Raw genomic sequence first — 24,063 nt, 5'->3', positions numbered from 1 at the left:
AGATGCATTTTTGTGTTTGCTTAGGAGGTTCCCTTGATGCATAGAGCTTTCTTTTAAGGGATAGAGCATTTTTTTTATTTTATTCTTTTTTAATTAAAATTTCCGCCTCCTCCCCGGTTCCCATTTCCCTCCCCCTCCTCCCACACATTGCCCCCTCCCCCCACTCCCCTCCCCCTATCCCCACTCCTCTTCTCCTTCCCCCACTCCATTCCCCCTCCCTCTCGATACTGAAGAGCAGTCCAAATTCCCTGCCCTGCGGGAAGACCAAGGTCCTCCCACTTCTATCTAGGTCCAGGAAGGTGAGCATCCAAACAGGCTAAGCTCCCACAAAGCCAGTTCATGTATTAGGATCAAAACCTAGTGCCATTGTCCTTGGCTTCTCATCAGCCTTCATTGTCCGCCATGTTCAAAGAGTCCAGTTTCAACCCATGCTTATTCAGTCCCAGTCCAGCTGGCCTTGGTGGGCTCCCAATAGATCAGTTCCACTGTCACAGTGGGTGGGTGCACCCCTCGTGGTCCTGACTTCCTTGCTCATGTTCTCCCTCCTTCTGCTCCTCATTTGGACCTTAAGAGCTCAGTCCATTGCTCCAAATTGGGTCTCTGTCTCTATCTCGATCCATTGCCAGATGAAGGTTCTAAGGTGATATGCAAGATATTCATCAGTATAGGATAGGGTCATTTCAGGTTCCCTCTCCTCAGTTGCCCAAGGTACCAGCTGGGGACATCTCCCTGGACACCTGCGAGCCCCTCTAGAGTAGTCTCTTGCCAACCCTAAGATGGCTTCCTTAGTTAGGATATATATTTCGCTGCTCCCATATCCACCCTTCCTATATCCCAACTATCCCATTCCCCCAAGCTCCTCCCATCCTCCCCTTATGGAAAACAGCTTGGTATTGGCATAAAAACAGAGAAGTCGATCAATGGAACCAAGTAGAAGACCCTGATTTTAACCCACAAACATATGAATACCTGATTTTTGATAAAGGAGCTAAAAGTATTCAATGGAAGAAAGAAAGCATCTTCAACAAATGATGCTGGCAGAACTGGTTGTCAACCTGTAGAAGAATGAAAATAGATCCATATCTATCGCCATGCACAAAACTCAAGTCCAAATGGATTAAAGACCTCAATATCAGTCTGAACACACTGAACCTGATAGAAGAGAAAGTGGGAAGTACTCTAAAACATATGGGCACAGGAGAACACTTCCTACGTACAACCCCAGCAGCACAGACATTAAGGGCATCATTGAATAAATGGGACCTCCTGAAACTGAGAAGCTTCTGTAAAGCAAAGGACACTGTCACTAAGACAAAAAGGCAACCCACTGACTGGGAGAAGATCTTCACCAACCCTGCAATAGACAAAGGTCTGATCTCCAAAATATGTAAAGAACTCAAGAAATTAGACTTTAAAATGCTAATTAACCCAATTAAAAAATGGGGCACTGAACTGAACAGAGAATTCTCAACAGAAGAAATTCAAATGGCCAAAAGACACTTAAGGTCATGCTCAACCTCCTTAGTGATAAGGGAAATGCAAATTAAAACAACTTTGAGATACCATCTTATACCTGTCAGAATGGCTAAAATAAAAAACACCAATGATAGCCTTTGCTGGAGAGGTTGTAGAGTAAGGGGCACACTCATCCATTGCTGGTGGGAATGCAAACTTGTGCAACCACTTTGGAAATCAGTGTGGCGATTTCTCAGGAATTTCGGGATCCACCTACCCCAAGATCCAGTAATACCACTCGTGGGAATATACCCAAGAGATGCCCTATCATATGACAAAAGTATCTGTTCAACTATGTTCATAGCAGCATTGTTTGTAATAGCCAGAACCTGGAAACAACCTAGATGCCCTTCAATGGAAGAATGGATGAAGAAAGTGTGGAATATATACATATTAGAGTACTACTCAGCAATAAAAAACAACGACTTCTCAAATTTTGCATACAAATGGATGGAAATAGAAAATACTAACCTGAGTGAGGTGTCCCAGACCCAAAAAGAGGAACATGGGATGTACTCACTCATAATTGGTTTCTAGCCATAAATAAAGGACATTGAGCATATAATTTGTGATCCTAGAGAAGCTAAATAAGAAAGTGAACCCAAAGAAAAACGTATAGTCATCCGCCTGGATAGGGGAAGTAGACAAGATTGCCGGGCAAAAACTGGGAACTTGCGGGTGAGGTGGCATGGGGCAAAGGGGAAATGGGGTGAGAAACGGAATATAGCATTTTGATTGCAAACATTTTGATTCTCTTATAAACTACAAGCTGTGAAGCTCATGGGAAGCAAAGTTCTAGGGAGGGGGTGTTCCGTTCATTAGGTGGGAAAACTAGCTTCCCTGTTCCTCTTCTATGGGTTTGCTTTCTAAAGGGAGCACTGTGGTGACAGGGCCCACTGAGGGAAAGGGCTAGTGACTCAGCTTGGGCCTCATATTCTTACTCATCAGGATACTGTTGTCCCTGTACCTCTCTTACTTCATCTTTTTTTTTTTTTTTCAGTGAAAATGGTAAATTCATCCAAAAGTTCAGTTAGTTCCCTCTAGGACCCACAGCTTCCAGTGCCACCGTGCCATGCCTCATTCCTCCTTAGAAAAATGTGAAGGGACATTTGTTGGTGCTGTGACAGAGTCAAAAGCTAGGCATGATCTGTTTGTGTAAACAGTCTAATGTGGTTTTGTGGTTAGATAGCTTCTGAGGGCTTGGAAAGAGATGCTCATGCAGAAAAACAGGTGTTTATGAAAATCTGCAACTTCGGGTCAGGTCAAAAGACACAGAGTCACTTGAGAAGTTTAGACAAAGGCTTTATGTTTTATTTTATTTTCTGTTACACATAAATTGTTTCGTTATTTATGGTAAGCTTACGGTTTTTGTACCTGGCACTTAATGACATCACCTTCTTTTCATGGCGACTTGATTGAGTTAAAAATATAGAGCATTTCTGGCCCCTCACCTAAGATCCTCCATCTGCCCAGTGGCTTCACAGCCACACAAATTCTCCTCAGTGCCTGCCAACTTGTGAGGAGAAATAAGTTAGAATTGCGGTGTTATGGAAGTCATAGTGTGGCCCTTAATTAACTCTTCGTATCCCTGTATTTATTATGCTTCAGAACAACTCTGTAGTCATGACATACAGGGAACAAAATGCATGACCTCCCATAGGCTATAAAGTATCTATCTGTTGGTACGTGATGCCTGTAGACTTTGCATGGCAAAACAGACCAAGAAATCCACCCTGGAGACTCAAATAATTGTTGAACTTACAAATATGAACAAAGCCATTTCAGAGATTTTTTATGTCATTAATGCTATATTGTGTCTCTTTAGCTTTTAATCAAGCAACCTTGTTGCCTGGGTAACAGACCTCTGCCCTTGAATGTGGGTGACTGTAAGTCAGTGGTTCTCAACCTTCCCCAGGGGTCTCATGTCAGATATCCTGCATATTTACATTACAGTTCGCAGCAGTAGCAAAATTGAAGTTGTGAACTAGAAGTGAAGATAATTTTATGGTTGTGGGTCACCTCAACATGAGGAACTGTGTTAAGAGGTTGCAGCTAGAAGGTTGAGAACCACTGCTGTAGATGAAATCTCCTGCAGCCTCTGGCCCATTACTAACTCTGAGAGTCACCTAGTCTTCTCGTGTCTGATTTCCTCACTGGAAAATTCATGAACATCTACTTGTTTTACTTTGCATTTAAAGGTAATTCCTACATAGAGAAAAAGAGCAAACAAAATAAAATTTGTATGTCACAGAGATGTACTGATTGTTAATAATAATGACTTTATCCTAATGATCTTGCTAAACATTCTATCTCTAGTCCCTTGAAAGTCAGAATAACTCAACCCTTTTGATACCAAGAAGACTGAGAAACAGTAAACAGTGTGTTGTCCTAATCTTGTTTTCTCTTAATTTTACTGGTAAAATACCTTAAAATGCAAAATGAGATGTGAAAAATGGTAGGATTGGTTTTCTCGGACATTTGCCAGTTCTTTAACTTTCTGCTGCATTCCACTTGACAGACAGCCCCAGCGCCTTCTGCTATAGACACAAGTCTCCCAGAGCTTACACCCAACACAGCCTCTAACAGGCTCTGCTCTGGCTTTGTCAGTGAGAGCCCGCCTTCCAGGCCATGGAATGGTGTCTTGTCATCACGCTCATGAGTGGGACTCAAAGATGATTGCCCATTGCTCATTGGAGCACTGTCCTCCACAAGTACAGAACTGAGGAATGGTGCTGGCAGGATGCTCCTGGAGAGGAACTGAGCATTTCGGGGTGTGGGCAGTTCCTCTCGTATTTGTAGACATTCAGAGGTGGAGTCATTTGCACAGTGCTGCTTTGTACTGTTCAACGATGTAAGACCTTAAAATAGTGGAATTGTGAGTGTTCATAACTGCTTCCAAAAGCAGTTTTCACATATAAACAAACAAATAACAACTATTATGTGACGGAGCCCCTCGGATTGCTCTGTTGGCCACCCGGCTACAGTTTCAGTGTTCAGTTTTCCAATGATAGTTCATGATCAGCTAATCAACATATGAACTTAGATGTAAGAGACTTGGTGGAGGCTGGGAGCTAAAATAGAATCAGACAAAGAAACAGAAACAAGGAAAGGAAAGGAAGGGATTCAGGGACCAGAGAGATGGCTCATACAAGGCCTGCGGTCAGACTCCCGGCACCCACTTAAAAAGCCTGCTATGGTCTGTTTTCCCAGTGTTAAGGAGTGATGAAGATCCGTGGGGCTTGCCAGCTAGTCAGACTAACCAAAATGGCAAGCACCAGGGTCAGTGAGAGATGCTATCTCAGAGAAATGAGGTGAAAAGAGATTGAGAAAAGCAGCCGCCATGGGCCTCTGGTTTCACATGCACATAAGCACACATGTGTACACAAAGACTAGAGCTTGGTCTTTGGTATGTAAAGGAATTTCTTTCAACATCTTAGAAACCTAACTGCCATTAAAGATTAACAAATAACTTTTTAGACATGGCTGTACTTCACTTCCCAATTTTTTTGTCCATCCTTAATCTCGATTCTTCGGGACACTGAGCCATTGAGTTTCTTGATGCAGTAAACTTAGATTACTAACAGCATTTGATCCTTCCCGGCTCAACTCCTTGTCTGTGGGAAATACCTGACCTTTAAAGGTGGGAGATATTATTGGTTGGGAAGTGAGTATTGAGTAGATGTTTGAGAATATTAGTCTTTGAAGATGAAAAACTTAAGAATCACATTCAGAGTCACTGAAAATAGTCATTAGAAATGCAGACCTCCAGCAGACCCAGAGACTGGTAGCTACTATTGTCCGTGTGTAAACTGGGGAAGCAGGGCTGTGAGTGCTCCTTAAGTCGGGATGCTTTTGATGACAGTGCTGATGTAAGAGCTCTGAAACTGTTCTTGAGTCTCCTAGGAGCACCTGGGTTTTATGACTCCATTCACATATTCTTGATAGCAGTAGCAGAGCCCCGAGGTTACCTGTTATCCAGCAAAAGTATGTTTGTGCAGAAGCGTCTTCCTCCACTAAAATCCTAGGTAATTTGCCATTCCAGCTTTTAGTCAATAATGTAATTTACCTTACCAAAAGAGTAGTCTACAAGTTTTATTCAATATCATTCTTGGCTTTATTTTTTGTTTTCATTTGCTCTTTTGTTTTTTGATTACTTTTTGAGACAGGGGTTCTCTTATAGCCCTCGCTGTCATGGAACTTACTCTGTAAACCAGGCTAGCATTGCCTCTGCCTCCCAAGTGCTGGGATTAAAGGTGTGCACCACCATGCCTGGCAGATTTTCTGCTTTCTTATACTTTATTTAAACTGAAAAGAAATCTACAATTAAAATGCTTTAGCATGGCCAGACAATAGTGGCACACACCTTTAATCCCAGCACTTAGGAGACAGAGATGGATCTCTATTAGTTCGAGACCAGCCTGGTCTACAAAGCAAGTTTTAGTACAGCCAGACCTGTTATATAGAGAAACCCCATCTAAAAAACCAAATAATATAATAATAATAAAATGTTGTAGGGCATTTAACCAGTAGATCAGTCAGTATATATACTCCTGGTCATACTTTTATTAATACTTTCTTTAAAAAGAATTCCAGAACTATTGAAACCCAAACCTGTATATTCTTTATATTTCTAAGGCATACAATGGTGTTTTGATTTAGGTATGCTTTGTGAAATGATCATGAATGAAGCCAATTAAAGATATTTATCACATTGTGTCTGTGAATGTGGTGAGAACACAAAAAGTTGACTTTGTTAGTTTATTTTAAAACAATATAGTTTTCCTTTAGTAGTCATGCCCCCATATCAGAATCTACAGAAGTTCACGGCTCTTACATGAATGGCATAAGATTTATATATGATGTGTTAGTGTCCTCCTATGTACTTTCAGGAAATGTGTGTGTGTATATGTGTGTGTGTGTGTGTGTGTACACGTGGGGGCCAGGGCTGTTGCTAGAAATCAAACACGGGGTCCCATGTTTTATCAGCATACCTTATACCTCTGTGCTGCATCTCTGTCTTTCTCATTTATGTTGTCTTATCGTCTCTGTAGTACTTAAGATGCCTACCATGAAAATGCTATGTGATAATTGCTGTACTCTCTCATATAGAGAATAATGACACGGAAAAACACAGCCCACTGTTTAGGACAGACACAGAGTTTCCTAAAATATTTAATTCACAACTGAATCTACAGATGGTATGGGCCAAACATAGTAAAATCTGATAGCCAAAGCCATCATTGCTAGCCATTTAACCTATTTATGCTGCATATCTGTAGTTCTGCACCTCTTCATTTCCCACCTTCCAGGCACTGGGAGCTTCCACTGTAGTCTGTTTCCCTGGGTTTTACATCTTTAAATTCGACAGGTAAGTGGCGTTATACAGTGTCTATCTATGTGTGCAGTGGCTTATTTTCTTAACATGATGCCCCCCAGGTTTGACTGTGTTAATGAAAATGATAGGATTTTCTTCCTCTTTAAGAAAGTAAAAAATATAGATGTTTTTCAACTTACAAAAGGAGTAGAACACAAACCAAAAACCTTTGCGTACATTGAAAGTAATGTAAGCCTTGATATGGGATTCCCTTCTGTATCCTGTGAATATCATTGGTTAATAAAGGAACTGCTTTGGACCTATAGCAGAGCTAGAGAGGAACAGAGCTAGGTGGGGAAAACTAAAGGGAATGCGGGAGAAAGGAGGCGGAGTCTGGGACTACAGCCACATGGCTATACACAGATTAATAGAAATGGGTTAAATTAATATGCAAGAGATAGCCAATAAGAAGACATAGCTAATGGGTCAAGCAGTGATTTAATTAATTCAGTTTCCGTGTGATTATTTTATGGATAAGCAGCCTCCTTGCAACAAAGCCTAAGTGTGTTTTACAGTTTTATCATTAAATGTGTCTGTAGGCATACATGTGCCATGATACATGGGTGGAAGCTACCTTGCCTGAGTTGGTTCCATCTTCCTCCTTGCTGAGGTGGGTTCTGTCTCGCTGGTCTGTGAGCTTCTGAGCAGCTCTCTGGAGTGCTGGGACTGTTTGGGACTGCTGGCACGCCACCATATTCTTCACTTTTATGTGGTCTCACAGCAGACTTTCCTGGGAAATGCTTTTAGCTACTGAGCCATCTGTCACCCCCACAAATACATTTCATATACTTGGCCTACCAGACAGCATAGCATCAACATATAATATGTAGTAGTCACTCCTATTCTTGCCTGACTGTATACTGCTGCTCCCTGGCTTTACCCAGCATCTCAAGACAGCACCAAATCATACACCGCTGGCCCAGGGAAATGTAGCTCAGGGAAATGTAAAAATTCAAGTTGCAGTTTCTACTCAATGCCTTTGCCTTCACACCATCATGGAGTTGAAAAATCTTTAGTTGAACTGTCATCAGTCTTTCTTGCTGATAGCTTAGCATCTTGTGCTGCTTATTTTGGTGTTTGATATATAATATTTTTAAGACAACTGATTATTTTATGGATAATCTTAGGAATTCAGTTACTCAGTAAAATTCACTATAGAAATTTGTTTCACTATAATCAATTAAAAAAGATGAAACCAATTGTTTCACCTAAATGTCACCAGTTGAGGCAGCTGCCATTACGGTGCCTGGTTGAAGGTTTTCTCTACCAGACTCTAGCCTACCATAGTTAGTTGCGCTCTTGTGACCTGTAAAGTGGAGGTCTGCATGAACTGTCTCAAGTCCTTTTGCAGTTTGTCTAAAAATGAAAGCAGAGATTAGAGGGGTTTTGTTTTATTTGGTTTGGTTTTTATTATTAGGATTTTTTGTCATGACTTTTGCATTCATGGCCAGGTGCATATCATCATTTGTATTATGACAATAATACATATGGTCATATATTAGTTAAATCAGCCATTTTTCATTTAAATACTTGGTGTTATGTAACTACAATCCTTTTTTATAACAGAATATATAAAAAGCAAGTATATTCTTGAAATGTTAGCATGTGAACTTTAAGAACATCAGCTTTTCTTTGTAGATACCAAGGTGCTAAATATATTCATTTGTTTATTTATTGAACTTGTCTGTCCTGGTTTTCTATATTACCTAAATAAGACTCTAAATGTAGAACTCAAATATTTGTGTGTATTTATATTACCCTTGACTTCCAATAAGGTAGTAGCTAGGTTCTTAGGATTTTATTTGTATTCTAAAACCAGAACTTGGAGCAACTGTATAGTTCTTAGGACTGTACACAAGAATGGTGAACTAATGACATTGTCCTCCAATGACTTACAGCTCTTTCTCCATGTCACAGCCAAAATGTGTGCTAGGAGTATGAAACCTCGAAATGACATGGACTATACCTGTGCCACTTTTTGTTAACGTTCTGGATTTCTTTTTAAAAATGCTTACTGCTAGTGGAGAGGTGCAGGGGAAAAGAGCTCACCTAGGAAGGAATGCTGAAGTCGTCTCAGAGTCAGTGAGTATGCCGTGGACAGATTTGGCTGGCAAGGTGCTTGTTAAATTTAATACACCAGGAAAGATATGATTATTCACACGTGAAGCATTGCACTGGATTATAAACTTTATAATATATAAAAAATTTCCTCTTGCTCTTTGAAATTTCATGCTCTACAAAATGCTGTATTCTACAGGACAAATAATAACCACTGACTACTAATGTAGCCCAAATGCATTTGTTTGGAAAGGTGAGCTAGGGTGGAATATTTGGTTTTCCAACATCACCTGGCCCACATTTAGTATTCTTCACTGTGAAATTCTAAAAGAAAAATTAATGGCATTAAATTGATGGAAAATAGAAATGCTGATTTTCAAAACAGGACTTCCTCTATTCTTTTCTTATCTCTTAACACAGAGCTTGTTACATCACTGTTTCAGGACAGTCACAAGCTGTATATTCATTTAAGATTATAACATGGGCCCTGCTAGTTTATTACAAGTCCTGCTACTGAGATCATTCTTGCTTCAGCTCTTTTCTATTATCTGTTTATCTACTGTGTTGTGTTTTTTACTGTCAGTATTGTAGAGTTATCATTGAGTTCCAGCTATCTAAATACAAAATTTGTATCATCTCATTGAAATGCAAAGATTATTTGTTTTTGCTTTTAGCAATTATTCTTTTATAGGATACTACTTTATGCTTAACAGTAATTGTATGGCTGAGTTGAAAATTGTTAATCACATGTAATTTTTTTGTAGCTTAACTTTTTTTAACATGTGTGTGATGATATTGAAAAGCACCTTACACCTTCCCAGGGCTTTGTGTTTGGTTGTTTTTGTTGCTGTCTCTGTCAGTCAGTCACTCGGTTGTCTCGTTTTGCTGTGGTAAGCACTGAACCTAGGGCTTCAGTACACTAGGCAGGCACTCCATCTCTAAGCTATACTCCCAGTCCACGTTTAATAGTTGTTTTAATTTGGTATGAAGTCAGGCCCCTCTGCTGAGTGTCAAGGCAGACTCAGTCCCCCCTTTCTTGTCCCTGAGAGCAGCAGAGAACAGAGGAACATTCGTCTACATTTCCCTCTCATATCATAGTTACTTGGAGCACTGTGCCCCGCCTTGTCAGTTATGGTTGTAGTTAGAACTGATTGGGGGACTGTCTGTATTTCATATGGAGAGTCTTTGGGGTAGAATATGAGGCAATGGAAATCCCTGGGACATGGTAAGTGAACCTAGAGAATCTTAAAATTTGACTCTAGAGTGTAATTAAAAAATTAATCAAATAAAATTGTGCAATCCATCAAGGTATGTTGGCTGTTTACTCTTTGCGGGGGGGAGTGAATTTGTAGTGTTTCTAATGAACTTGGCCATACTTTCTGCCCTGAAGTTTAAAGAGAAGGGGGAAGAAGGAATTTCTCCAGTGCTCCGTAACATTATAAATAATGCGAGACTTAAAATGAGAGACCTGAACTGTCTTCGTGTTGCAACCAGGGGAGTTCTTAGTTGTACATTTAGAAACTTTCTCTCTCTCTCTTTTTATTAATTAATAAGTTAATTAATTAATTTCAAGACAGGGTTTCTCTGTGAAACCCTGGCTGTCCTGGAACTCACTCTGTAGACAAGTCTGGCTTCAAACTCACAGAGATTTGCCTGTCTCTGCATCCTGAGTGCTGGGATTAAAGGTGTGCACCACCACCACTCATCCTAGAAACGTTCTCATTAGAAAGGGGACTTATATGTCAAGGGAAGAAGTAGTTAAGTGAATCTTGGTTTAATTTTAAGGAAGAGTTAAAGGCGAAAAAAAATGTTCTTCTTTCTTAAAAGTTTTCCTGTAGTTACAATGCAATATAACATATTTCTAAATTTTCAGCATGCCATAAATTTCTCTCAGTCTGCATTAATCAAATTGATTAGATTAAAAAGTCTACAGATTGGCCCAAGGGAGTGAGTTGGTGTTGTGTATGGAAAAAGTGGCATTTCAAATCTGAGAGATGGATTGTGCAGACAGTGTGTGACTGAAATAGTCACCTGAAAAAAAGTTAAGTTGTGTTCTTTACTGTGTACCAAGACAAACCGCACAGAGATAAAAGAATCTTAAGTATTAGAAAATATTAATGTCAGTGGGAGACATAGATATTAATCCTGGAGTCAAAAAGCTCTTTGAAGTATAACCTCAGATTCATAAATTAAAATGCAGGATTCTGGACAGGGGAGATGACTAAGTATGTAAAACTCTGGTCATGCAAGTTTGAAAACCCGAGTTCAAATACCAATACCAGATATGGTGGTGTAATCTGTAATCCATAGCTCCTGTGGTAAGATGAGAGGCACAGAAAAGAATCCTGGGAGCTTGTGGGCTAGACAGTCTGAGTACACAGAATACAGTACAGTAGACAGCCTGACTATATGGAGGCTGATGGTACAGCAGTTGGTACAGCCACCACCTGAGTACATGGCAGCAGATGGTACAGCAGTTGGTGCAGCAGACCCAGACTGCCTGAGTACACGGCAGGTGACAGTACACAGGCAGCCTGAGTACACAGAAGCAGGCAGTACTGTTGACCCCATTTCAGCACACTTGTCCTCTGACATCACATGCAAGCTCTATTTCTCTTGAACTAGTAAGTTAAATGATAGACAAAGGAATAAACAATTCACACAACAGAAAATATGCATTATGAAATCTCACTCACCATCTTTAAAAATGCAAGTAGAACCTGCTGTAGAAAGTGTCCATATGAATTTTAACATTTTAGATGCCTCTGCCTCCCACCCAGGAATACCAGCTGTAAGAAACCATTCTACAACTGTATTTACATGTATGTGAATGAGAAACTACAGAGTGGTTCTTTAAAACATTGTGATAACTGAAAAGGCTGTTTACATATTCATTACTAAAGAATGAGCCGCAGTTTGTTCATCTGTACAGTGGAACTGTAAGCAACCACTAAAAAGATGGAGGCACCAACCACGTTGTGGATGAAGAGACCCCAGAACACATGGAGAATTGAGTACCCACTATGCAGCACTTGTATAAAGTGCATGTGCCCAATCGTTATATTCAGGCTGTTACATCTCATATGCTGAAATACTATATATACATGATAGCATATATATTATAGCTCATGTAATATACATACAGTTGTATCTCAGAGGACAGAAACTGGGAAAAAACGTTGGCTTTTAGGAAGGCACTTGGATGAATTGAGGCAGAGGCAGGATACTTATCTTTGGCATGCGCCAATCTTTACCATGTGAGTATTGTACTGAGAACAAATATAATCTATGCCCACTATCATCATATTTTTAAATTTTTTAAACCAAAAAGCTATAAAAAATAGCATGTTTTGTTGCTATTTGATACACGTGCCATTCAAATATTACCTTCTTTTATAGCATTTAAGTACAATAGTAAACAATATTTACCATGTATTTTCACACTAATCCAGCTCTACCTGGATAGTCTTGGACTATTGTGAATCTTTGCTTTCATTTCCTGTTTGTGGCCATATTAACAAGTAAAAGTATACCAGTTTATGTTATCTTTTTTCAGCACATTGGCTTTTGGCTGGGAAGAAGTAACTGGCAATTATAAAGTTGGTGTGCTAAACTAAGCAGTAACTAAGTTGAATTGCTGAGAAATGTTTGGTTTCCTTGTTGGCTTATAGGAAATAAGATGGACAAAGTGATATTTAATACTGAAATTTACTTAAGTGCACTGACACTTTTAAAACAAATTTTGAGTGATTTGCTTCATTAACAATTATTGTTAAGTTAAATCAAAAGTAAACAAAAGTAGGAAAAAATAGGGATGTAGCCAATGAAATACATTCAGTAAACATACAGTATATGACCTAGGTGTTTTAGTTACCATTCCCACGAAAGAACCAATTCGTGCTTTCTGTAGCTGAAGGACACTGAGTATCTCAGTGCCGAGAAGTGACTCTACTTCTTGAACTTGACTTGACTTTTGGGCTTTTAGCTGACTTTTTACATTTCTCAGATTTTGCTTTCTTTAGGACAGGTGTGTGAACCATGGATAAATACAGTGGACATTAAGTCAAGAAGGTCCTCAGAAGTGTATTTTACCTGGCAGGATATTTAGGGTAATTATACATTTGGTTCACAATTTAGAGGTGTAGATGATATTATTAGCAAATTCCACACAATTTTAAATTTTAAATGAAGAACTTTTCTATAATTAATAACTTAAACCTCTTTCCATCACTGCAGTTTTTCAGCTATTTTAATGTGCTGATTTATACTTCTTCCCACTCTGTGTGACAGGAAGTCAAGTAGACACTGGGTTGACTGCATTTTTAGGATTAGAGTCTTCTAAATTATTTCCGTGCCAGTGTTAACAGAACACTGACCTAGTCAAGGCTCCTTTAGTCGGTAATAAGTTGAGTCTGAAGTGGAGCTTTCAAAACACTGTGATGTTTGAAGAGTGGAGAGCATATCCCTGCTGCCGTTAACCAAGGTGACCCAAAGGAGAGCTGTCATGAGTATCTAGTCTCCAGAGAAATAGTTATTTTCCAGAAGAGTCTAAATGAGTTGTGCTGACGCAGAAATGAAAAGGGACAAATGGAAATTGTTGATCTGACAAATCAGACTGGAGACTAATGAAGAGCCTGTGGTGTGGCGTCTGCATGTAAAATAAGTGGGGGGAGAGTCTGGGGATCAGACTGGAGAGTCTCTTGACCCAGCTCTTTACTGTAGAGCTGAAGACACTTAGAAGGTGTTTGACTTAGACAGAGACTCAGGATTTAGACTCCAGGGTTTTACCTACTCTTCATTGTCCTTTCCTGTCCCACTTCCAAACAGTTGAGAATTGGCACGTTGTTAAACCATTGTTCCCTCTGGTGTCTTTCTTCGGTGACTGTCTCCATACAGGGAGACATGACAGGAAGCTTGTGGGCCTTGTGCACTAAAGCTCAGATGATTTGAGCTACAAGGAAGAGTTTTGTTGGGCCTGTTAAAAAAGACTGGTCTTTTGAAAAAAAAAAAAAAAAACAACACTATCAGGCTGGGTATAAAGGAGTTTATTTACAAGAGTGGTCCAATTAGAGGGGTGTTTGATTGTTTTCAAAAACCCTGTGGCTGCAATATGGAGAACATTCTAAGGAAATCAGTGCCCACTGAGAAATCGGTTGAAAGAATGATGTGTTAGAAGATAATTGTGCAGTGGAAGCTGGTGAAGTCTGGAGAGGAGTTGCTCTTAGGTCCTGTTCCTTTTCTGTACAGATTGAAGCATTAATAAGATAGCATTTGCTAAGCTTATTTTAATTTCAAGTATTCGCTCTTGTTGTTACCTACCATTACACCTCTAACAGATTGTCTGGTGTGAATCTGAAGATACTTGGTGTATTTTATGTCTTGTGATTAACAAGTGTTTGCTTAAATTAAATATTACTTAAATTTCTGTGTAATATTTACAAATTCATATTTAGCATTGCATAAGATGGCTTAAGTGCTGTATCAACATTTAAATTTATAATCAGAAATATTTCATGGTATATAGGTTTTGCTTGTTGGTTTTTTGTGACTGAAGGTCCCTCATGAACCCAGAAGTTTATTAACATTCAGCAAATGAAATATACATTGTAACATACAGCCAGTGAGTGCTAGGGATGGAGAGGCTACAATCTCTACCCTATAGTTATTCCAAAGAAAAAAATACACATGGCATGTATATTTGTGAGGTTGGGTTTATTAAGAGGGGGTGTTAATTATTCCTGTTACTATTTGTGCTTATTTTCCTTGCTATATGTAGGGTGGGGTAAACCAGGAATGTATATTTAGGTCATGTTAAATAAAATGGCTGGGGAAGGAGAAAGGTTTTAGGAACTGCAGTACATCCTCACTCTGTGGGTGAGAGTTCTCTCCCCAGTAGAAAGGGGAGCTCTTTGCTGTGCCAGACCTTCCCGCCCCATTCCTGGGACATCGCGGTATATAGTTTTATGACTTAATAAATAAGGTAATAATAATATGGTATTTGAAGGCCCTTTGACATTTAAAGTGTTATCATGTAGATTGAATTCTTGACATCTCCAGGCTTATATAATTTTCTGGATTTGCTTGCAATTACAGCTCATAATTGCAATATTTTCAACCTGCTCAGGCCCCTGTTGACCTCTAACAGAGGTGGTCATCCCAGCCTCGGTGCCTGCACCACCTCCTGTGTGCCCCATTCCCCAACTTGTGCCTCATCTTCAGGGACTCTGTGGCTTTCTCATAATCATGGCATTCATCTTGGATCTTGTACATAAGCACAAATTCAGTGCATGTTTTTCTTAGGTAACTTCTTTTCGAAATATATTACAGAGGAAGTAAAATCCTTTTAACATTTACACTGGTTTTGATTTTCATAGACTGATCATATGGCTAAAAGCATTTGTGGATAAAAATTGTATTCCATTCATTCACTATTCAGATATATTGAGTTCTTTCATACTATTCTGTATTTAAGTTCATTTACATAAAGTTAATGATCTGTATGTGATCTGTTGGTATGCATTTAAAATTCAGTGTTGTCGAACATGCAATAAGGAAAAACATAATTATTGGGTCATTAACTTTAGAGTTCGGTTTATAGACAGAGTGATTGAAACCTTATTTTATATTCTTCTCATTTATTTTGGGGGTAAGGCATCTATTTCAGCTTGTCCATATTAAGTACTGACTTAGATTCCCACAGCAAATATACCTTAAATTTAAAAATAAGCAACAACAAAGCAATTCTCCTCAGTGGGTGAAGAATAGCAACCTTTTTCTCGGTTGTTGAGAGGTTTATGAACTGATAGTTGCGTGTCATCAAGTATTCTTTTGTTTCTGGAACACCAAAGTGTTTATTCTGGCTTATGAACCCGTATAAAGACGTGCTATTAGGAGAGTAGTTGGTGCCAACTTTATTGAAAACAACTATTTTATTTTGCTAAGGCACTTCCCTTGACGAAGATGCAGGATTACAGTGACTTCCTTGATTCTGCTACTTTCCGCCTTCCAAAAAAGAGACATGGAAATTTTTTGAGATGGTAGAACTCGTTGTATTTCAGAGTCTGTTTTCAAAGAACACACTGTGTCCTTTTTTCATTTTTATTATACTCTACAGTTAACATCAGAAATGCAAGTGTTAGCTAATGAAAGCTTCAGAGTTTTCAGTGAGTGTAGAGAACTGAAGATTATAGGGACTAGTTGACTTTTTTTTTTTTTTTACCTAATCATTATAATGGTTTCTGTGTAAGCGGGGAAGTATATGCATATGAGGGCACACCTGTATGTGTGTGCAAATGGAGGCCAGAGCAAGATGCTTCTTTGCCTCCTATGTTGAGTTACATGCGTGTGCAGCAAAACCATGCTTGGCATTTTTATGTAGGTGCTAGGGATTGGAACTCAGAGCGGGCAGTCTACACTGAGCCGTCTCCTCAGCCCACGAGTAGGGCCTTAATGGTGTGTGTGTGCGCGTGTGTGTGCGTGTGTGTGCGTGTGTGTGTGTGTGTGTGTGTGTGAGAGAGAGAGAGAGAGAGAGAGAGAGAGAGAGAGAGAGAGCATATGTGCACACAAGTGCAGGCTAGGAGGCTAGAGGGCAATAGCAGGTATCATTACTTAAGGGCCATCCATCATGTTTTTTGAGACAAGGAAGCCCCAAGGAGCTACCAGTCTCTGATTCCCCAGCTCTGGGATTACAATTAGGCACCACCATGCTTGGCTTGTCCATTCTGGGTTCAAACTCAGGTTCTCATGCTTTCATAGCAGCACTGTTCCAGCCGAGCTTTCTCCCCAGACCCCAGTTGTTCGGTTTCTGTTACCGTTTAACTTCCATCACCTTTACACTATCCTCTTCTTACAGATGTAGATCCTTTTGCCTCTTGTTTCAAAACTCAGGAAAGGAAACATTAGCTGTCTCATTCACCTCTTCTTTTTACCTGTGAACTCAACCATCATAGTGACAGGCACACAGTTGGTCACAGAGCTGGGTGTCTCTTTCTTCACTGCAATTTGGTGCTTGTGTACTGGGTTCATGTCCCTGAGACTCCCCCAAGACTTCCAGTCACTGTCTTTTCTTTTCTAGGTCTTTATTTGAACTTTTAACATATTTGAGACCTTAATGTCTATAGTCCTACAATTTCCTTCTCTTTCCTCCTGGCCTCTCTCCCATCATAGCTATACTGCATGGACTAACCTACACTTTTCCATTTTCTTTAGTTGTTCTGCCATTCTTGTAAATACCTAACTTTATGAATTAGCCTGTCTAAAAGCTCTCCCTTCTGTTTTTTTTTTTTTTTTACCAACCACGAGTTTCCTTTGTCTGGTATCCTGACTTCTGATTTGGCCATCTCATGAGTGTTGGGAATCCTAACAGTCATGTATCTGGACCACTTTTCCCATCCTTGCATAACTTCTTTCACCATTTCCTTTCTTGCTTTCTTCTCCTGTAGCCTCTTTGTGGGATTGCTCGCCTCCTTTCCACAGCCTTATTTGAACACTGTTTGAAGCTTAATAGATACAGGGAGTCAGGACACTATTACAGCTACACTCAGAATAAGAGAAGTTAGGTATTTCTAGAATATAGTAATAGAGATAGACTTACAATATCAAGCATTCTGGTTGGTGGAAAGACTGAGGAAATGACTTTGAGATTTATAGTTGAGTCATTTGAAGATTTCTAACTTAGAGAATGAGAAAAATGAGGGAACTTTCAAAGATGACAGTTCTATCTTTGAACATGCACAGTTGGAAGGATTTCTTGGTCTCTAACTGTTCATTTGGATGTGTGAAGTCCAGAAAGAGAGAGCTCACATGCCCATGATGAATTTGAAAGGAATAGTTGTGCATATAGGCATGAGCCATGAGAGCATACAGCATAGCAGACCACAAAGGCTAAGTAACCAATGTGTTTTCCATCCTTTTTGTATGTTTCAAATATCAACTTGGTTGTAACCAGGACAGATTATGTAGAGCTCTTTCATGTGCTGTGTTCCAATTCCTTTGCCATTATTCACATGGGTTATAGTGTCTGGAGTACCCCACTCCTCTTATGGTGAATTTCCCTTTTTATACTCCATTATTTGTGCGCGCGCTCGCCTGCGCACACACACACACACACACGCACACAGAGAGAGAGAGACACACACACAAACACTCATGTGCATGTACACAGAATCTTCTCTAAGATGCTGCAATGAGGTGTGTTCCTTCTTTTTTTGTTTCTGTAGCACCCTACAGTGGCACCTTTTGGCTCTGTGACGTTTATGTCTAGCCCCATTCCTATAGACAGTATCCCCTGTAGACTTACAGTGTGTGGTGACAAGTCTCATGCCAAATCTACTTCCTTGTCAAGGTAAATGGAATTTTTGTGAGTGTCTTTATAAGCACTCAGCTAATTAAAGTGCACTGAAAGATTAACGTGGACCAAATACTTGACTATATTCATATTTAAACATGACTTTTTAAAAGTCTGGGAAGAAAATCCATCAGGACTTTTTTTGTTATTCTCGGTAAGTTCACCAAAGGAAAGTAACAGTAAATTTAAACCAGCTGTGCTACTCTGGACTGCTGCTTATTTTCTTACATAATAGAAAGTAGGAAAGGTGTCACTTTGTGCTTTACCACTAGGTGGCTGAACTGCATTGCTTTGGAAAAGAACTAAAATCACTTGAAGTAGTTAGTTCAGTGTTCAACATTTAACAATATGTTTTTCACTTGCAAACTGTGCCTTTGTATACACATAAACGTACATATTTATGTATGTACACATACATACAAATGTGCATGTATAAATAGTTTTGAGTAGTAGAGTTAATTAGAATTAAGAATTGTTTCTTTAAAACTCATCAAAACTTTGACCTTGCATGCTTTTAGCTCCATTTGTAAGATTTGTTGCGTGCAAAATGAAGATTAGTACAGCTTAAAAAGATGGTCTTGCACAGAACAGAGTTGCACAACCATAAGCTCTAAAGTTTTCACAAACGGCTTGAGATGCGTGTGTAGCCCTGTTGTAACCCTACCGATTGTCTGGTGAGAACAATCACTTACTTTAAACATCTCTTCAGTCTCTTTCAGTCAAATCATGAATAAATACCTCTACCTTTGTTCAGGTTTTTTGTTGGTTACCCATGTGGTATCGCCATTTACCTCCAGGTGTCAAAAGCACTCAAATAACAGCAGTTTTGTGTGATTCAGTGTAATGATTTGCTTATTAGTAGTGATTTTCACTTCTGTGTTCCCTGGATAGTACCAAGGAGAAGGCTCTCAACTTGACCTTGATACTTGTCCCTCTGTCTTCTCTAAAACTCTGTGGGCGATATGTATACAGAATTGTAATTTGATAAAAATAAGTTGGGGGATAGGCCATGTGACATACCAAATGTTTTCCAACTGCCTTTTCATATACAGTGACACGTGCACACTGTTTGGGAAACTGAACATGATCTGTGCATATCTAAAGGGGTTATTTCTAGACTTGCTTTGATGATGTGCTAGTTGAGATGGTAGAACAAGGAGGTGTTAAAGCATAGCATTCAAGTCAGCACATATTTATAATGTGTCTTGTTTTTTTCCAGGCCAGCATTTTTGCATTTTTGTTTAATTTCTTATTGTGTGTGCATGTTCATGCACACGCACACACACACACACACACAAATATATACATATATGTGTGTTTTTATAGGTATGTGTATGTATGTGTGCAGGTACCTGTGTACATGTGCATGGGTGTCAGAATTCAACCTCAGGTGTGTTCCTTAATCCTTCTCTACCATGCCTTTGGAGATAGGGTTTATGCATCTGGAGCGCACAGACAGGTGTGCACCACTGCCGTTGGTCCTTCTGTGAGTGTCAGGGATTCAAACTCAGTTACCCCTGCTTGTGTAACACTTTACTGCTAGGGCATCTCCCAAGACCAGCAATTACTTTTGATTATGTACTGGTAATGTTATAATGAAAATGTGTAAAATTTTGAAATTAGTGGTATGGCAAACATGTTTAATATTGGAAAAACAATAAAATATCTGAAGTGATAGTTTTTGGGTAAACTAAAATATTGTCACTGAGCCTTGATCTCCTTCTATTCCATTCCAAACACTGCCCCTGGTGACTGGCTTTCTTCTCTAAAGCAGACATGGCCTTGACTCGTTTTCCTTCTTGAACTCTGACAGCAGATTTCCCAACACCTAGGCTCATTGCTACATGCGATCATGTTCATGGTTTGGAGTGCTCATGTAACCTTAAGTCTCCTAGCAAAATGCTAATTAGAAAAATACACAGAACTTTGTGTTTGCTTTAAAAGATGCCAGCACAGTGAGGCAGTGTTAAACAGTTTGAAAGTTCACCGTTCATGTGTTTATTTGGTAAATTTGCAGGTTGATTTAATTATGGAAGGGAGAGGTTCTCCCTGAGAAATCATGGGTGTTTCTGATGGTGAATTAAATAATTCCTTATTTGCTCTGTTTTATTTCATCCATCAGTCTAAAAATAAAGCCACATCTAACTTGTTTATGCCTCAGGATTATTAAAGAGATTCTTCTCTTACCAGAGATACCATACTACATTCCTCAGCTTGTGGCGATGCATTGAAGATGAGGAAAATTAATGACTTCGAAAAGAAAATACCTTTTTTCTTGAGTAAGCAATATAAACACAAAACAACAGTCAGGATTTTTCAAACCTGAAAACAACCTTTAGCAACTACATTGTTCTTTTCGTTTTCTTTACCCCCTGTTGATTAGGAAAGGGACTGACAGAATAGAACTTAATTTTGTCCTTGACTGGATATGTACAAATTTCCTGTATTGCCAGCAGTCTGTGATGTGGCCTTGGAGCGTCTTTTTCATTCGGATATGTTGTAGGTTATAGAGTTTTCATGACTTTAGAGATGAAAGGACAACCAGACTTGGATATTGTACAATTTCCTAAAATTTTCAGACTACTGCAAACATGGAACAGTCTGAGAGACAACCTTTCTTACTGTGCATGGCAAACTCCTTTAGCCCTTTCCATGGGTAGTTCTTGTCCCTCACAGTACCAGGCACTGTTAGAAGACCCTCTGAATGACCAGACTGACTCACCATCTGTGCAAAACCATCTTTTTAAAATAAATAATATACTAAATCAATTTAAGAAGCTTGAAATGTCCTTTAAAAAGATAAAGTAGCATTAGATACAATTTAAAACAATTTTGAATAAATAAAAAAATCCCGAATGCATTTACCTATCAATAATCCAATCCATCAATGAAATAACATGTGAATGGTGATCCGTTACCACATGGGCCCATTATATTAGAGCAAGGCACATGCTCCTCTAAGAGGTAATGAGTAAATAAACCAACTTGTGCCTATGCAAAGGAAATCATATGGTTCTCCTCGAAAGCAAAAAAAATAAATAAATAAAATAAAAAAGTAGTTTGTTCTGTAGGTAAGGTAACGTAAGGATTTCCAAGAGATATAAGTTTTAAAACCTCAGAATGCACAGATATATTTATTGATGCTATCTTTTGTAAAAATTGATTGAGGTTTGGTAAGTATGCTATGAAATGCTGGAAATATATGCAAAAAAAAAAATTGAAAGATTTTAGATCTAAGAATGAGCCAGAAAGAAATTGCATTCATTTTAGCAAAATTCAAAAATAACTTTTTGTCTCCTGTGATAAAATGTCATAATAATAACCAATCTACTTAGTACATAGTTGCTTACAGTTCTTGAACTAGTTTGAATATAAGTACTGGTTTAATTTGAAAACAACAGTATCATTGCTATCCTGTTCGCTGACATTTCTCATCAGGAAAATTGTAAAGCATTTTCTCTTTGAGTCCTGGTTTTGGTCTTGAATTTATGGAGCTGGTTTTTTTTTGTTTTGTTTTTTATTTGTTTTCTTTCTAAGTCTATCTGATTTTCTTTCAAAACTTTCTCATTTAACTGGTTGGGAATTTTGTTTGTTTGGGTTTTTTTAATACTAGATTGAAACTTTGAATTTAATACTATATTGTATGATCCCTACTTTTGAGATTATCATATTATCTATAGTGTATCTATTAGTATATGCTGTGTATAATGCAAAGTAGAATGAAATCTGCTTTTAAAGAGGCATGAGTACTGTGAGAGAAGGGAAAATTAAGTGTTAACTGAATGTAGATGGAGGAGTCTATAGAAACCTTCTGCCCAGAAACATGAATGTGGTCATTGAAAGAGACAGGAGGTAGGTCAGACAGGATGACACTAAAGATCGACTTATTATGCCTCCATAGTGTTTGTTTTTAAATCACATTGAATTTCATTTAAATTTAAATTAATAAGAATTTCACTTCAGAGTAAAGTCAAATACATCTATAGATAGAAGAAGAATCCGGTCAGATGCAGTAACGCTGGGCTTTCAGTCCTCCCTCCCTTTGTGGCCTATCACAACACCCCTCTTCTCAGTCCCGGGTTCCCTCCCCAGACTGCAGTTTGTATAATAGCTGCTGCAGGGCTGAGCTGCTGACTCCTCGACAGGAAGCCCTGCTGCGCTGGCCTCATCTCCAGCAGCATTCTGGGTCTGCTCTGTTTTGTTTCCGTTTGACTCTGGTATATCCATGGCCCACCACCACCCCCGCTCCACCCCAAACGGGAGGGGAGTACTAGTATTGGGCACAGTGACCTGGGTTGTTCAGGAGAAAGGAGAAGACAAGAACAAAGCTAAGCTTTACTTATGGGCACCTAGATTTTGGCCCCCACCCCACCCCAGTTCCCTTCACCTGGCTTCTTGAATAATTTGGTTTAGGAACAAGTTCAAGTTTCCTTTGAACTAACTGTTGCTCACCTGTCAGACTTTAAAATGCCTGACGGTGTCAGAACAGATAGTTGTGAGAGTAATGTGTTTAGTGGAGCCGCAGCCAGCCTTGTGGGCCTCCTCCTCGTTTCCATTCTTTGGCTGTGGCTGCTTGGAAGCTTGGGCAGTAGAAAATAGTGTGGCGACAGGTTCAAAGAGCTGGAACTGTTGAAAGGAGTGTCTGCCAAAATCTAATATTGAAATATTAAAGCCAAATAGTTTTTAAATTCAAAATATATTAGCATGCATTGTTGAAGAGATTTGATTCCAGTAGGGGATCAAGTATATGTGAAATTGCAGTTTTTTAAAATTTTCAGTAGACTAACAAGACAGTGTGTGAAGGGAGAGCCATCTCCCTGCCCTCCTGGAACTTGGAATTCTTTCTCTCAGCCAAACAAATGGGTGAAGAAAAGGGGAAAGGCATTGATGTAGATGAAGATGTTGGAGTGATGAGGATGGAGGAAGGTCAGGAGCCACGTCAGTCTCTAGAGCTGAATCGCACAGGACCATATCACTCTGTCCTGATCCAGCTGCTGAGGCTCCTTCCCAAAGACTTTCCATCCTTGACTTCCACATCTTTTAGCCTACCAAAAGGGCTAGTTAAAGGGCAAGAGAGAAATGCATCATCAGTTCTGAGGCTGGTTGGAAAAATGAAAAGCACATCTTCTGTGGGTAGTTTTTATATTTTCACTTCCAGTCTTGACATTTCGCACCTCGTTTTTTTTTTTTTTTTAAAGCACATCTCGTTGACAACTTGAGACTCAGAAGAAAGCAATTCTTCTAAAATGGCAAGAACTTTTAGTCTCAATATCTATAACAAATTCAGATTACTCTACCGCAAGTCATGTTACCTAATGTCTAGAAGTCATGATACAGGCAATCCCTCGTTACTGGGAGACGTTGATTCCAAAAGTAGATACACATACTGAAGTGCTTAAAGGAAAACCTTCTTGAGAGGGCCAGACACTCAGACACCAGCTTCTCACTCGGCCTGCACATCTGCACCGATGCTTTCTCCCTCCTATTTCAATTGCCTGCTCCAACTTCTCTTCCAATCCAGAAAAAAAGCACGCTATCGGTAAACGATCTGATTTCTTATTTAATCATTGCTTGATAAAGACCAAAAGGTACAACTACAGTAGTCTTACCAGACAGAGAAAAGTATTCCACTTTTTAAAAAGACATGTGCCCTGTCTCCTCTCTGAAATTGTTTAAATTGTCACAGTTGACATTCAAGCCCTGTTTTTTATCTGTTCACATTGTAATCATTTGAACTAGTCGTGACGTTTGCATTTTCTCCTACCTGTAT

The 24,063-nt window shown here is 39.2% G+C and overlaps 1 protein-coding gene across 2 annotated transcripts in view; it reads left to right on the top strand.

Moving 5' to 3' along the window:
* Nt5dc1 (5'-nucleotidase domain containing 1) overlaps positions 1-24,063 on the top strand; it is a 112,514-nt gene that overhangs the window by 28,161 nt on the left and 60,290 nt on the right. The gene's annotated exons all lie outside the window — the stretch shown is intronic.

This window comes from Chionomys nivalis, chromosome 2 (assembly GCF_950005125.1).
Source record: "Chionomys nivalis chromosome 2, mChiNiv1.1, whole genome shotgun sequence".
In the NCBI taxonomy this organism is placed as follows: Eukaryota; Metazoa; Chordata; class Mammalia; order Rodentia; family Cricetidae; genus Chionomys; species Chionomys nivalis.
Note: the sequence above shows the minus strand (reverse complement) of the source record. Positions and strands in the feature narration are given on the sequence as shown.